Here is a 16,573-nt window from a genome sequence, read left to right as displayed (position 1 = left end):
AACACACGTGAACAACAAGAATAAATTTTTTGGTATATTTCCCCTTGATTTTGTTTTGAAAAAGGGTTTCCAATGTTTTTAAGATATCGATTTCAACTAATTAGAGAATAACATCTCCGGTAAATTTGGTTAAACAGAAGGAATACGTGAAACAACAACAAAAACCTTACATGAATGAAGATGTCAAGTAAGCTAAAGCCTTCTTCAAGCCTATTCACAAGTGGTGGTAGACTAGAGACTTGCTTTTGCCTAGAGCACATGCAGAAAGTTATGCTAAGATGGTTGCAATTGTTTGGACGGACCAAAGGAGATATAACATTTAAAATTGTCACATTTTGCTGTAAAAACTTGGGAATTGGCCTTTGATGTATGTTGCATGCCATTCTTAGACGAGCTTCGACTTGATGTGTTGTAGCTATTTGTCCCCTATTCTAATATATTCCGACTATCAAACCTCTCTCTCAAATGCTTGAGTCATCCTTAGTTTTGTTAGTGATCAATCTGATGGGACCATACGTTACACATCAACACCCTCTCTTATTCCTTTTAAAGAGACCTGGCAGGACTGTGCTCTACTTAACACTTTTTCCCTCTCTCTCTCTCTCTCTCTCTCTCTCTCTCTCTCTCTCTCTCTCTCTCTCCTCTTCCTCTTCCTCCTCCTCTTCTTCTTATCCCCCCCCCCAACCCCCTCTCTCTCTCTCTCTCCATTGCTTTCTTTCTCTCCTTGAATCCCTCTTATCTCTTGCACTCTGTCTATCTCCCTTTCTCTTTCTCTACCTCTTTGGGGATCGTTTGATTTTGTTTGAATGCTCTTTCTCTACGTCTTTATCACTGTGTCTCTCATCTACTTCTTTCTTTCTCTCTATATCTAAATTTGTTTTTATGCATATCTCCGTCTGCATCCATGTCTCATGCTCCCATTCTCTTTGTCTATCAGCCTTCCACTTTCTCTCTAAAAATATATATTCTTTATATGTGAAGGAAACACCCTCTATATTGAATTAAAAAGTGCAATTAGATTTGACCAAAAAAAGGTAATGAGAGTAACATTTAGAAATAAACCATCGACATAATGGAAAGAAAATTGAAGATATTTTTTTGTTGACCTTTAAGTAACTTGAGAAATTTTGCTAATTTCCATAATTTTGGAGGATGTGACATTGATAAACTCAACTAGTTCTTTAGGTAAATATTGCAAATTTATTTTGTAGTCCACATCTAGATAAGGAGACCAATTTTGAATTTTCTCTTGCAAAAAGTATAGCTCAAAAATTCAACAAACTATTGAGATTTGGTGTACGCCCATATTTATCTGAAAATATGGGCGTACACCAAATATGGAAACATTTAAGCGGGCGCACAAATTGGTCCAAAAAAAATTAGGGCACACCAAAAAGCTTAGAGTATACAGAGTTATCCAAAAGCATAATAGTACTAACCTTTTTTAGTCATGGTGCTACGTGCGTAATAAGTCCATTTGCAAATTATGAATGCCATAGTAGACCACAGTGGCACACTAATTAATGGAATTGATGTTTTTGATTCCCTATGCTGAAGCTTGAAACGTGAGAAAATACTGTTCCTCTCATAGTCTACTCAACAAAGGCACATCATGTTTGGTAGGGAAGCAATCTCCATAGTCCAAAATGGGGTAAAAAGGTTAGATTCCTTGGATTCACACAAGCACTTCTAGAAGCTTTGAAGGGGCTTTTGATGCCCCATTATGTGCTTCAAACTTTTCCACATGATTCCGACTTTGCCACTTATCCTTGGGTAGTGGTGGGTGCCTTACCGTCGTTTTCGATGACATAATGCGTGACCCTTATGCGATAGGCCCATGAATAATTTTTGATGGGGACCGTCAAAATTTGCTTTTTTAATGCTAAATGGAATGCTATTAACAAAAATCTAGCTTTGGTATAATCCCTTCACTAATTGTTAAAAATTCCATAAAATTCTGATTGAAATAACACAACTTACAAAACTATTGTAATTATTGTCAACTTTTATCAATACTTTTAAATAAGATTATATCTAAATATTGCTAAGCTTTGGAAGAGCCATTAAGTATATCACGTGAGTTTAAAATAAAAGATAATTTATTTGCTACAATTTTGAGAATTCAATTTTGAAAAAAACCTATGAATTTTGGTCGTTTTATTGCATCATAGCACATAAGTATAGGGTTTGTTTTAAGATCCTTTCAATGCACATAATATAGATAATTTTTTAGCGGTGAACTCCCAAAGGGGGGCACGGGGGAGGGGGCGATACAGTAGAGTCAAGTGAGGGATAGAAACTTATATTGGCGAATCACATTTTTTTTATATAAAGTTGAATGTTTAAATTGGCAACCTTGCCTATCAAAAACCTGGATAAAGAAGAAGTAATAGAATTCAATTCATTAGTGCATGGTGTCAAGTCAGTATGTGCTTGCAAGGGGGGTTGGTGACAAGGGATGCAAAAGGTGATGGGAACAAAGTGCCACCCAAGTTTGAAAGGTCGGAAAACTTGACCATGGTATCACCAAAAAGGTAGACATGTACCTCTTTCTTGTTGGAGGCCCTCATTGCCATTGTCTCAAGTGAGTAGTACCACTTTGCTTAAAAATTCTTGCTTTATAATATTACACTAATACATCCAGCGCGCTTCGTCCGTCTCTCTCTCTCTCTCTCTCTCTCTCTCTCTCTCTCACACAGTCACTGTGCTCCCGAAGCTGCAAGCCACACCCACCCGCTTGAAGGACATTTTGACACGTGGCAAGGAGGGGGAACCGAAATTCCCTCCCCCTTTATCCTTAGTATAGATTAGATAATATGTGGGAGAAAAATGCAAAAAGGCTCAAGTGATTGTTTGGGATCTTTCCTTCAAATTACATTCTCCCCATCATGGCAACAAGTGACACAATTTTTTGAGTCTAGAACACCATAGCTCTTTAGACCATGACAATAGAAATTATTCACCAATAATTAAATTTTATATAGATAATTTATTTTTCATATATTTAAAATGAAAGGATGCTTTTACATGTTTCTACTAATTCAAATATGTTGCGAGGAAAAAGTCTAGTATACGGATTTTTTTACGCAATACAAGTAGAATGTTGCAATCCTCTCGAATCTTAACAATTTTATATATATATATTTTTAAAAGAAAGCAATTTTTAAAAAAATTATCTTTTGCGTGATTGTGACTTGTTTTCTTGAAAGAGAAAAATCGTCTATCAGAAAAAATGACATGTCTTATGTGCTTTTCATTTCACATCATGAACTTTTTTAGTGTGCTTCAAAAAAACTATCCCTAGGTTGATATGGTTTTTTTTTGGTTGATATATTCTCAAACACCCTATGTTGTGATGGGTTTCTATTCACAACATCAATTGTGGGCTTAATTTGTGAAAAAGCCAAATCAAACAGTCCTTAACTTATTTTCCTAAGAAAAAAGACATTAATTAATTATAATGTCAATCAAAGGTTTTGTCCATGAAACAGTTACAAAGTGACTGGTACTTGCATTTTTCGAGCTATAAGTAGCCAAGAATAGCTCACTAGCTTGACAAGTGTAGTGTTTGCAAAAAATCTATATTTCTAACCAGCTAAAATTGCAAAATCTTGGCTAGATTCCGAGCTTGCCTTGTAGAAACTGATTTTGTAAAACAAGTTTTAGTGTGAATACTAGTAAACGCTTCAAATTTGGACCTAAAAGCCGAGAGAGTGTTAAGTGTGGCCCTTTTTTTTTAATGACCCTCAAGGCTTGGTCTGAGCGCGAGGATTGGTGTATGTTTTTGTTCTTAATACTATCCGGTCACAATTGTGAGTTTTGCAAAAGAAAAAAAAAAGAAAAGTGTGCCGTTGCTTTCTTCGGTCAAGTGATCGGAATTGATGTCATGGAAATAAAACTTTTACCTTCCAAAACATTAAACTAAAAATCATTTTGGGAGGGCATACCAAGATTTTGAAAAGAACAATGAAATTACTTTTTACTTTATAGGGTCGAACGAGGTCCCTTAACAAGCACTCCTCCATCCCGCATCGTGCCATGTTAAACATGTAAATATTACTCAACAATCAAGGCATATGTTCTTGAGGGGTTTGTGCACATGCACAACATGTCTACGTGCACGACTAACCTTGGTAGGTTGCTTGGGAAAGATGAAAGTTAAAAAGCTCATGATGCACATGCACAATATGCCACAATGATCTAGTTTACTTTCCCTTGGCCTGGCCACAACAAGATGTCACATGTGGTCTTTAATAAAGCTTGAGAGATGGGATCGTCGCGAGGGGTAGAGATTTGTGCGGATCTTGAATGATGACGGACGCTCCACAGAAGGTCAACGATGTTGACGAATTTGTGATCCTCAGGTTGACAGGTTGGTGCACTAAGCATGCACCTGCATAGGTTTGGTTGTCCAACACTCCCTTTCATAGCATGATAAAGTGAACAAGCGCAAAAAAGTAAACACGAACGTCATTTAATTTATGTTGGTTGTCATGGAAAACGTGCCTGACTTCTACATCGTCAATCCCACCTCTTCGACTTCATTTAAAACCCACTGTTATGTAGAGCTGAGGTCGAGCTAGATAGCATATCAAATCTTCCAAGTTAGGTAATCATATTGCACTCGACAATATTCTAGATGAATGAATCAACTCGCAACCACTTGATAGGTAGCAAGTATGTGTATGTTGGCACAATTTTAGCAAAAACGTTAATTAGAAGGAATCTGACGGGATCCTCCTCTTTGTGATGGAGGGTAAAGAAGGGTGTCTTCGTGTACGAGTTAGGCCAAGGAGGGATGCAACATAGGTGGGGTGCCGGCTAGGCAGCCAAGTGGAGGATAATAGGTGCCAAGGCAGGCAAGCACGTGTCACGCCGAGACTAGGGGGGGGGGGGGGGGGGGGGGGGGGGGGGGGGGGGGGGGGAATTATATGTAAGTCATGGCACTGTTCATAGTGAACTGGCTCCATGCAAGTGGTTCAAAACGATGATTTCATTGGGAAGCGAAACGTCATGTGCTCGATGGTTGGGCATTGCATGTGTAATTTAATGCATGGTTGCAAGACCAATGAGAGCTACAAAAGGGATCTGCTAAAGATTCCACCTAAGTGAGGGAACTGAAGTGAGTAGCAAGTAATAATATGAACATCATATTTCACTCGATAGTAGGGTAAAGGGGCCAATAATGGACGGGGTTCCAAAACAAGGCCACCTTAAAATTAAATGGAAAATATTACCAAAATATATGGGAATTGTCATTAGGATGGCATTGGGAATGGAAAGACTTTGAAAGATCTATCTTTTTGTATCAATCACATTGAAATCTGTCAATCTTATCATATTATTGAGATCATTCAAATTGAATGCCCTCTAGGGTAAAACCCCCAACTTAAGGCCACCTAAGGGGCATTGCAAATTGTTGCCAGCATACTCCACCGTTTTCAGGTTGGATATGTGTGCAATTGGAAGAGCTCCTCAATGCCTACCTACATTAAAAATCTCGCCCACAAACGGTGCTTCGATGACGATGCGCAATAACGTCAAAGATTTTATGTGTAACAAAAATGGACGTGAGTTAAAAGCCACACCAAGGGGGTATTATGAGACATGGCAGCCAGCAAGGCTTGAACCTGGATCCAACGGCTATGATTTAAAGTTAAGCTGAGCTAACCACCTCGCCACAAGGCCACTTGTGTCTCAATATTGGACCTTTACAATTTTAAACTTGGGGGGTCCAGGGTCCCATTAGAGGGGGCCAGTTTTTAATTGGCCCCTTTACCCTATTTGGCCCCCATGTTTTAAGTGGCCTTATATTTGGCCCATTTACCCTATTTGTAAACGAATGAATCATTTCACAATCACTTGATAAGTAGCAAACATGATGCTTGTTATAATTATTTTTGGTTTTAATTTAATTTCAATCACATTTTGTGAGTTTTGAAAAAAGAAGAATTAAATAATAGTGCTCATATATCCAAAAATTTTCGTGTGGATTTTGTGATTGAAAATGCAAAATTTTGCCAGTAATTTCATGGAATCTTTAAAAAAAAAAAAAGCAAAACTCACAATTGTGAGTGGATTATATTGAGCAGCCCAAAAAATTACAAGGTTTTGTCATGCTCATGTTAAGCCATGACAACATCCAGGGATCATAATTACAACGGCTATCAAGGCAGCCACCCCTACCACCCCGCCTCCACATCCTTGATACACAAGGTCCATACTCTTGTGATTCTGAGATCTTTTGTTTATCGATGGCCAAGATTTGCCCCCGTCCTAGGCATTCCATCTGCTGACAACAAGGCACAAGTAGTCCTAGACCAATCCTCCGAGTTATGTGTGCCCCCGAGTGCCCATATTAGCACTTTGCTTTCTTGTATAATTTTTGCGAAGCTTGCCACCTCAAATCCTCCTTCAAAAACACGGCGGTTCCTTGTCTGCCATACATTATGAAAGAAGAAGTATCTGACGATCTGAGTGCTGACAAGGAGGGCAGGACTACCTGAATTTTCACCTCCAAGGCATAGGTCAGTCTTGAAAAAGCTAATTTTCCATGTTCTCTGGACCCACTTGCATACTTTCCCTGTGAGGCCTTTTATAGCTGGGCAGTCCATGAATAGGTGGGCCAGATCTTCACTACCTAACCTGCACCCCAAGCATCGATCTGACCCAATCCCTCTCTCCTGAATCTTCACCCCCGTTCGGTAGAGCACCCCAAATAACCTTCCATACGAAAACCTTCATGTACTATGGAACCTTTGGCTTCCATATGTTCTCCATTACATGCTCCCACCTCTCCTCCGGCCATTTCTTTTTCAATAGCTTGTTAAGGGGGCTAGACCAATTCTTCTTTTGCATCATTGTATGATAAATGCTATTAGTATGGGGTTTCCACAAGAGACTGCTTCCGGGCCATTTCCAGGCATTCCAGTCCAACTCCGAATCACAGATTGGCATCACTAGATTGTCAAGCTCTTTCATCACTTTGTGGACAAGCAAGACCTCCAAGCTATTAAGTTGGTATTGGGCAACCATAAGGTCAATGGTTTTGCAACTCTTGTTGACATTGTCCCATAAGTGCTCAAGTCGGTTCAGACCCTTATTATTCAGCTTCCTGGTTGTCTCAATCCAATAGGGAGTTTGTGGCAGATCTACAACTTTGGAGAGCCAGGGGGACCGATGCAAGATGGAGTTCTTGAAGTATCTGGCTTCTTCCCCCCACTTTAAGACTCCTGCTGCTCTATTGCATTTTTTTACCAATTCTCCTGAGTTGCCCCCCAGTCTTAAGGTAGACCACGCCGGGGCTAAGAGTTTGTGATGAACTTCCACCCCTCTCCACTTTCCACCCTTCGAGCCAAGTTTAGCTGCTTCTATCATATCTCTGATCATGACAGCACAAACTTGGTCCTGTTTAGCCAAGGAAACAACAAATTTGGCGCAACAAGCTTTTGCATGGGCCATAGGGTTGAGAATTCCGAGGCCTCCTTAATTCCCCGGCCGAGCAACTGATTCCCAACTGGCCCATTGCCATGGCCTGGAAGATTTCGTGTTATTTTTCCATAAAAATATTTGTATTAGTTTTAAGAACTCTTTCCAGTGACACTTAGCCATCTTGAGAAGCGGGCTAGTGAAGGCAATATAAGGAATCATAAAGGCATTCATCACTTTTATCCGACTTGGGAATGGGAGAAGAGCATACTCCCACCTACTCATTTTTGTTTTGATTCGAGTGGGTGCTTGAAATTCATGGAATCTTAATTGTCAGGGTGAAAATTTGGGTGGGGTAGTTAGAAAATCTAGTAAGGAACTTTACAGTGTTGTTAATTATGGTTGTTTAAAACTAAAGTTTGAGAAGACTTTTTTTTGGGTAGTTATTAGTCACCCATTTGTTATACAAAAAATGTAAATGAATCAACGTTGCAATTGCATTTATTTATGGTGGTTTTACAACACATAAATATGACAATACATTGAATAACTTTGAACGCAACATTTTTTCAAGAAAATATACATTGCTTTGGAAAATATATCGTATTACTTGATTTAATTTAGGTTGCTTTATTTATTTACTTCAAGGCAAAGATGGGAACAACCTATGAAACATAAATGAGTTTCTCACTTCTGCTTTCTAAAAGTGGCATACTCAACTTTTGCAAGTTGGCATCCATTGGTCCAAAATGTAAATTACAAGAGAGCTACCTGAATAAATCTGGAGGAAGCAAGATAAGTGGAAATGGTTTTCATTCTAAGCTTCATTTTTTGCATATCATTCATATAGTATTCTATAAGAAATTCTTCTATTGCAATCATGTATAGAGCTTAAAATTACTATAATTTTGATTCAAAGCTATAAGTACCTACCCCTCTCCTGCTCGCAATTGGCTTGCATCCCGTGATCACCATGCTAAAGGCAAGTGTTGCAAGACGAGAAATTCAAGGGCTATCTCTACCTACTAGTAACAAACAACCCTTGTCAAAGTCATTCACTGATGAGTCGATGACTCACTATTGTTCTTGAAATCCAACCCCAAGGTGATGAGAAAGGCCTTGGAGATTGTTTAGAATTTTTCCAATTCCTTTGGATCTCAGTGCAATGTGGAGAAATCAAAACTAATCTCTCTATCACAAAACGACTTGTTTGACCCGTCTAAATGGTCAAGAGAGATTGTCTCAGAAGGAAAGATATTTTACTATCTTGAAGTCAGACTAGGGGTGGGAACAAGTCACAAACAAATCTTGCAATGGGCCATGGACAAAATTTGGAGCAAGATGCAAAGGTGGGAATATGTGCTTTTTCCATTCCACATCAGGGTGAAGGTGATTAACTCATTTATGATCCCATATCTGTCCTTCATTGGGCCTCTCCTCAAAATAGAAAAATGCAATTGGAAGCAATTCTTGAAACCCGTGAAAATGTTCCTATGGATAGTAACACCATAGATACAACACCATGGCAGTGGGCTATATGGGAGTGCATTGCTAGACCCAAGGAGCAAGACGGCATTGGGATCCTCGGTCTTGCAGTGCATGCCAAAGCCCGGTGTGTTGAATTTACCAAACAAGACAAGACATGGGCCTTCATGACATGGGAAAGAAGTTGGGGTTCATGACAAATTGTTGGCACCTTTATGGGCGAACCTAAAACTAGGTGGTTGGACGGGCATCCTTTTGGCACTCTCCACCCTATCTGAAGTGAAAAAAATCACCCTCACGAGAGTAGTTTGTTTGAAGTTCCCATCAACCTTAAAAATCAAAGGTTATAATAGAAAATACAATGGAGTGTATGTGGTTGTTCCATCTACTTTCCACCGGTCAAGCAAATAGAGGATATAAAGACCATGAGAGGGGACTTTGAGATATCCTAAAGCCATTAAGACCTAGGTCTAGTCAAAGTCAAAGGGAATAATGCTTACAAGATCCCCGGGGGATTCACTATTAGTAATGGGGGGATGTCACCTGCGTGCATCAAAATTAGAGAAACCCCCCTATATACGTTATCTTACTTGCTAGCCTACCCCCCTACATACGGACAAGATACGGACGTTCTCACAATGAGCCAACCCCCCTCATACGGATTTTGTACGGAATGTAATGACCCACTATTTTATATATATTAGTAACATAACAATTTTAGAAGCACATTCTTTTGCAAAAAGAAACGTTGAACTGCAAATGAACAGAAGTGTACATTCTAGTGTGTTTTCATTTGCAATAGATGTTAAGAGAACAAACCATGGAAAGCAACAAATATAATGAATACAAAATTAAAATCAACCAATCGTTTCAATGTGATTTGTCGAAAAACAAATAGCATTTGCTTTGTAAACTGATACAAATCTTAATCTCAAAACATATGATACTAGCCACCTACTTAGTAGGCTTCCCACATGGGATTTAAGGCACACATATGAAATGGATTGTTCTCTAAATAACAAATAATGCATACTCTTAAACAACCATGAAAACTTCACTCATCAAATCAAAACACATTACAAAAAAACCCATTAAAAGATTAATCTTTTTGAGCAAAAACAATTATATGTGATATGAATGCATGTCTATGCTTAAGCAAAATGCAACTTTTAAAAACGCACCATCAGTATTTAATTTTGAGTTTGCACATAAAATATAAATCCGAAAAATTTTGTCAGAGTCTCCTTTGTACGGAGACCTCTTTCTAAAAAAGAATCAATACACCCTTTTCTTGGGCTCCCACATGGGATTTTCATCACATAATTTCTTTTTCCAAAAAATATGTCTACCTCATCTTGGGCTCCCACGTGGGATTTAAGGATTGTCTTACACATTAGCATCAAACACATTTTGAATAGAGTCAAAGTTATCTAACTTCAGAGTGGTGGTATGACCTGCATAATAAAGACATTGCGTGTGTGTGATACATAGACCCAAGGTATGCTAGACGTGTCTTGGCAAGAAACTATAGCTCAAATAACACACCCGGTCAAGTCATATGACATGTGGGAAATTGAGACCATTATTTTTGTAACTACATAGAAAGAAAGATTATGGATAGCTAGAAGAACTGAAGTGTCCTACATTAACCTAATGTGACCCATATATCACTTTGGAAGGTAAAAGAACTGAAGGTAAAAATCTATAGCTCAAGATGGCACACCCGGTCAAGCCATATGACCATGTGACAAATTGAGACTATATTTGTAATTATATAGAAATAAAGACACTATGTATGTGTGACACACAGACCCAAGGTATGCTAGAAGTGTCTTGGCAAGAAACTATAGCTCAAGATAACACACCCGGTCAAGCCATATGACCATGTGAAAAATTGAGACTATAAAATTTGTAACTACATAGAAAAGAAAGCTTTATGGATAGATAGAAGAACTGAAGGTAAAAATCGATAGTCAATACTCACGTATCCGAGTTTAAAACGAATAATCCCTGTTTGCAAGTATATTCCAAGTGTTGTGATAGTCAATACTCACATATCCGAGTTTAAAGCCAATATTCCCTGTTTGCAAGAATCCTCCTCCTAAAGGGATCCTAAATGAAGGGACTACTAACAAACTAGAATATCTTTTCTGCTTAAGCCAGCTGGTGCTGGTCTTGCTATCCTTAACCTTAACACTATGGCCCATAAGGGCTTTATCCTTGGTGGCAACCCCAAGGGTCAAGATAGTCTTGGCTTTTCATTGTTGCTTATGGTCTCAGGGTGGCTCCCTTTGCGAGCCAATGTATGGTCTAGGGTTGGATGCCATGGCTCGGTTGGAGCATGCATGGCTTTCATTACAACTTTCATTACAGCTTTTCGTTGTTGCTTATGGTCTCATGGTGGCTCCCTTTGCGAGCCAATGTATGGTCTAGGGTTGGATGCCATGGCTCAGTTGGAGCATGCATGGCTTTCATTACAACTTTCTTATTTTCATAATATAAAACAAAATCTGTCTTTTGAAAACAAAAGGCCAAAAAGGAAATCGTGAAATTTTCCTATGAAGAGATGCATTCATAAATTAAAACCTTGGATTCAAAATATTCTACACCTTTCTCCTTGTTCTTCAAGGCAAACTTTAACATGCCAAACAAAGAATGGACGTTCTGATTTTCCCGAGAATTATCGCCCAAAAGTTAGGTTTTGAGAACTATCGCCCAAAAGCTAGCTTTTTTTTGTGGAGATGCTACTTGTTTTTTGGGTGGACCCGAAAACAAACTCTACTCATTTTTACCCATCGAAAGGATCTCAGCAATGGTAGGAAACTTAACTCCCACTAGATTATAACAACAAACAAGCAAGGTCCTTTAGAGGATACATCCAAATGTAAACTAAATGGCAAGGCATGGCTTTAAGGGAAGTGGAGTATTATGCAGTCTGGGTCTATTTAACTACTCACAATGCTTTTTTCACTGGCGGGTTGGCGGGCTGCGGGTAGAGCTTGAAAATTGAACTCTTAATGGGCTCTTAATTGCTACAACACTCGCACCAAGCTCCAAGCATCCAACTTCCAAAATGCAGCACCGAGCAGCAGGTCCTGTCCAAAAGAACCCAAGTAAAAGAAGTTTATACACCCAAATCAACCATGCAAACAAAACGGACATGCTTGAACCATACATGTTGAAATTTTGCACAAATTGCAGGTAGGATGCAGAATCAAAAAAGCTACAGCGCAACTGGCTCACCACTGTTCGTCTTTCTCTCTCACTGTCTGCAAGATGAAGCACGTCAGCGGGTCATCTCCATATAATTGTGTGCATCAAATCTCCATTGAGATATTATAATCAAATGGCATCTCTGCCAAGGTATGCTAAAAGTGTCTTAGGGAGTGGTCACACGACGTTACTTAAAATATCTGGTCTCATGCATGGTCACAAGTGCACCAATTATTTGTCTTACATGAAACTATGCAAGGCGTATTGTAACTATGATGATGTTGGCATGGTTGCATCAATAAGATGCAACATCTTACTGATAACTATGATTCGTGTGACCACATCCTTATCATACTAAGCATTATCTTTTGTATATGTAGGCCAATGTGAGAAATAGTTGGCCTTGGTTTCCTATTGTTGTTAAGAGGGACACATACTATTCCTCATGTAGGCCATAGTGACTTTCAAGTTTTAACTTTTCACCTTGTTTTTCAAGTGAGAAAGTCACAAGAAAGTACAAGTAGGGCCCTTACACCCTTGCTCCTTCAACAACCAGACTTAAATTATGGCTGGCCTTCTAAGTTCCACCCTAATTATGCAGAACAGTGCTAAATATTCAACTAATTGATACTTCAAGAATCAAGGTATTCATGACAGCGTACAAACTTGCGTGAGATGAAGGCAATGATGCCGAATGTCAGCCTTGCTTTGGCCTCCACAAAAATGGAGAAGATGATCATCATGACTATGGCTCTTGACAAATTGCCAATTAGCCCGAGTGCAATACACACCACTCCACCCAAGGTTTGCACAATCCACAATGTCCACAGATAACCGCGCATGCAATAGCAGTGAGCCACCTAGTCCGACAAGATGCCATCAAAGGAGCGAGTCACCAAATTTGCCATACTTGAACACAGAAGTGATGATTTCAGCAATATGAAGATTCACATTGAACCTATCATAGAAGTACTGGTCTATCACATTGTCCATGGTCAGCGAAGCAGTAGCCATAGGAGAGGGCAAAGATCTAGGTTCTGTAGTTTGTAACAGCATGTAGAAAGACCTACATCCATTGCCATTTTATATGTAAAGCTCATCTCAGCTTTATTTGCCGTAAAAACACAGAGAAGTTTAGACATTTTTGCAAATATTACCTTAGAGAATCTATCTTTGACTTGAGCTCCCTTGATCTTTAGCTCCTTGAAGTTTCCATCAGTTAAATCCTGACCAATGAGGAGGACTGTGAGGCCCATTATGATGTGCATGATCCCCGGCACGAAGAAGGAGAGGCACCATGCCATGAAGTTAGGGGAGCCAATGGGACTGTAAATAAGGTCGTATACAAGGGGCATGATCAGCTGTGTAGCTCGCCCACCCAAATTCCCCCATCCCACCGTGATGCCGTGCACCGACCCCACAATCTCCACATTGAAGAAGGAGCTCATCCAATACTCGTAGGAGACAAATGTGGCGAGCGAGAATCCGATGAAGAAACGGGACAAAAGAAATCCTATGGACCTGGACACTGTCGCCATGTAGAAAATTGCTGGCGAGCAGAGCATGAATATGAATGCACACCCATACCTCGAACAGAGCATGAATATGAATGCACACCCATGAGGACGTGATGCAGTAGATCTCGACAATGAGGCCATTCCGGAATTGCCGATGTTGCGCTTGCTGAGGTCAAGATTGTCACAAATCATCGGCAGTAGGGGGGCAACGGAAAGCTGGAGACAAAGCAAGTGAAGAAGGAGATCCAAGACAGGCGGAATGTGCGCATATGCGGGGGCGCGAAAGACTAGAGCTTGATTTTCTTGGCCTTGTTCTTAGAATCGACAGGCAAGGCAAATTTGGATTTGAGGGGGGCGATTTCCCGCTCTATTAAAAGGGATGTGTGCAAGTAAGTGCTACACACACACACACACACACACACACACAGGAGATGTCTCTGTAAATCGTAGAGAGAGGGCTAGATTTTGAAAAAGAAATAGAATGGGGACCCCTAAAAAAGAGTTCGTATTCATGCAAACAGCCCGCATGCCAAGAGGAGACTTGCTCGTGTTGCTACAGTGCTACTCACCACCCATGCCTAGGAGAAAATGTGAGTTCTTACACGCTGGCTATAGTGACAGTGCCATGCGCATGCATCTCTCTCTCTCTCTCTCTCTCTCTCTCTCATCTTTGTTAGCGGGCAAGGCAAGGAATCAAAGCATAGTGTACATGCCACTTGAAAAAGGCAATGAGAATGCAACATGCCAAGCAGGAGACCATGGGAGGGAAGGTGGGCTAGGACTACAATAGGAGGAGGGCAAAAAGGTCAAGCGGTTTAGGCGGCCCAACATGTAGCACCCGATCGCGGTTTGAGGTATGAGCCTCTAGCTATTGATCTGTGGGCGCTCACAGTTCTTCACAAAGTGAAGCTCTGCCAGGTGCTTGGTGGCGAGAAGGTTCTGAAAGCAGGCAGGCATGTGAAGACAAAGGGTGCATAAGGCACAAGGCAAATCTTTCAACTATTAGGGGGTCCGTCACATGTAGGGTAGGTCGGTTGTCACCCTTTTGGCACATGAAAGGCTGGTTGGTGCCTTTCTTCAATTGATGTAAATCACACTTTTGAGCAAGGTAGAGGTCTCCAAAGATGAAGAAAAATTAGAGAGAGAGAGAGAGAGAGAGAGAGAGAGAGAGAGAGGAAGGAAGATTTAGCAGAGTAAGAGAGAGAGATTGAGGCAACCTTGATGGGGCCTTGATGTGCGTAGTTTGCCAAGAGAGGCAAGGTCAAACATGAGCCTATAATATTGTAGTTATTTGCTGGGTTGATGAGAAAGTTGAAGGCTTGGACAATATTTTGAGCTTTTCTAATATGGTAATGGGATCTTATCACAAAAGGAATCATTACTAGACTATCTATTGTTTCATGGAATGGTGTCATCAAATTGAAGGTAATAATTTGTTCCAACCAGTAGAGAAGGTAATTTAAGCATTACTTATAGAAGAGCTAAATAGCTAAAGTTGTATCGGGGACACCCTTTGAGCACTATAGTATTGTCCAAGTATTTGGTGTAGTTCATACATAAGGGTACATTGTTGCCATGAAAGGTGGTGAAACAAATATCTCAATTGTCAAAAAGGAATAAAAAATAGAAAATCTTGATCAATCCGGCCAAAATAGATACATGGGTACTTTGGGAATTTTAAAATTTTGAAGGGTATTTTGGGAATTTTGACAAATTAGAGGGGTTTGAGCTTGGCTTTAAGAAAACGAGGAAATTTACATAAATTTTAGTATAATTACCGACAAAAGCTTCTAATTTTGACCAAAAAAACAAGAGAATTTCAAGTTTGCCCTTACTTTCACCACGCCATGAAAATATACATCGATGCACACACACACACACACACACACACACACGGAGAGAGAGAGAGAGAGAGAGAGAGAGAGAGAGAGAGAGAGAGAGAGGTTTACTAATGCATTTAAGGTGGCTTAGATATTTGAATGTAACCCCAATGTAACCATCTGCCTCCCCTCCCCTCCCCCCTCCCTTATTTGTACACTATGAATATGAAATAATGAGGGGCTACCCCTATTGTATACGCTTATGTACAAAATCTAAAAACTCCCCTATTGTACACTCACGTGGTACCGTATGGAAAAACATAGTGAATCCCTCGAAAAAAGATCCAAGCAATAATGGTATGACTCAGCATCATGGTAACTGCAAAAGCAAAGACTCTATGTATACTCTGTGTGGTACTATTTAACATAATTTAAATACTCATAGCTACATGGAAAACTCCTACAAATGGAGATTGAGCAAGGCAATAAAGTGATTTGTACTAAAAGCCAAATAGTTTTTAGGTTTAGGACAAGGATAATGAGATCTTCATTCAAAAGTTTATCTATAGTTGAAGATTTGTGATCTTCTTTTAAAGAAACACCATGAGAGAGAGAGAGAGAGATCCTCACCTGCATTAATACAACGAACGACAAGTATTCGTTAGTCCTTTAGGTGTTTTGGAGGCCTCAACTAACACTCTACTTGTTATAGATGTCACTCATATTCCTAAATGGGATTGTTCAAAGAATATATTGAGTATACTTTCTAAAGAGACCGTATGATACTTTTTTGATCCAAAAAATTACATATTCCCGCCATGCTCGTAATGAGCCATGCCCATTTCATACATCGATTGATGGGGGATCCACCCCTTTACCAAAGATGAACCCACACTTCCACCTTTGCATGTACGTGATTGCGGCCCCCAAGGTGCTCTTCCACTCCTTTGAGTTTCTTTGCTTGCCCTGCCACGTGAGTGTGTGATGTGTTTTTCTAATGCAAACTTTCCAAAAAGAAACCTTAAGAGTTTTTTTTTACCAGCTTTGTACAACATGAAAATCTTTTTGTGTAACCAATGTATCTTTTCTATTTTAGAGAAACTACTATGG

The 16,573-nt window shown here is 39.8% G+C and overlaps 1 pseudogene; it reads right to left on the bottom strand.

Annotated features, from left to right (window-relative positions):
- Positions 1–12,758: 12,758 nt before the first annotated feature.
- Positions 12,759–13,975, bottom strand: LOC147447694 (high affinity nitrate transporter 2.4-like; annotated as a pseudogene).
- Positions 13,976–16,573: the final 2,598 nt, after the last annotated feature.

The sequence above is a fragment of the Adiantum capillus-veneris genome, chromosome 11 (assembly GCF_014529385.1).
Source record: "Adiantum capillus-veneris isolate H3 chromosome 11, ASM1452938v2, whole genome shotgun sequence".
Classification (NCBI taxonomy): domain Eukaryota; kingdom Viridiplantae; phylum Streptophyta; class Polypodiopsida; order Polypodiales; family Pteridaceae; genus Adiantum; species Adiantum capillus-veneris.
This window is presented reverse-complemented; position numbering and strand designations above follow the sequence as displayed.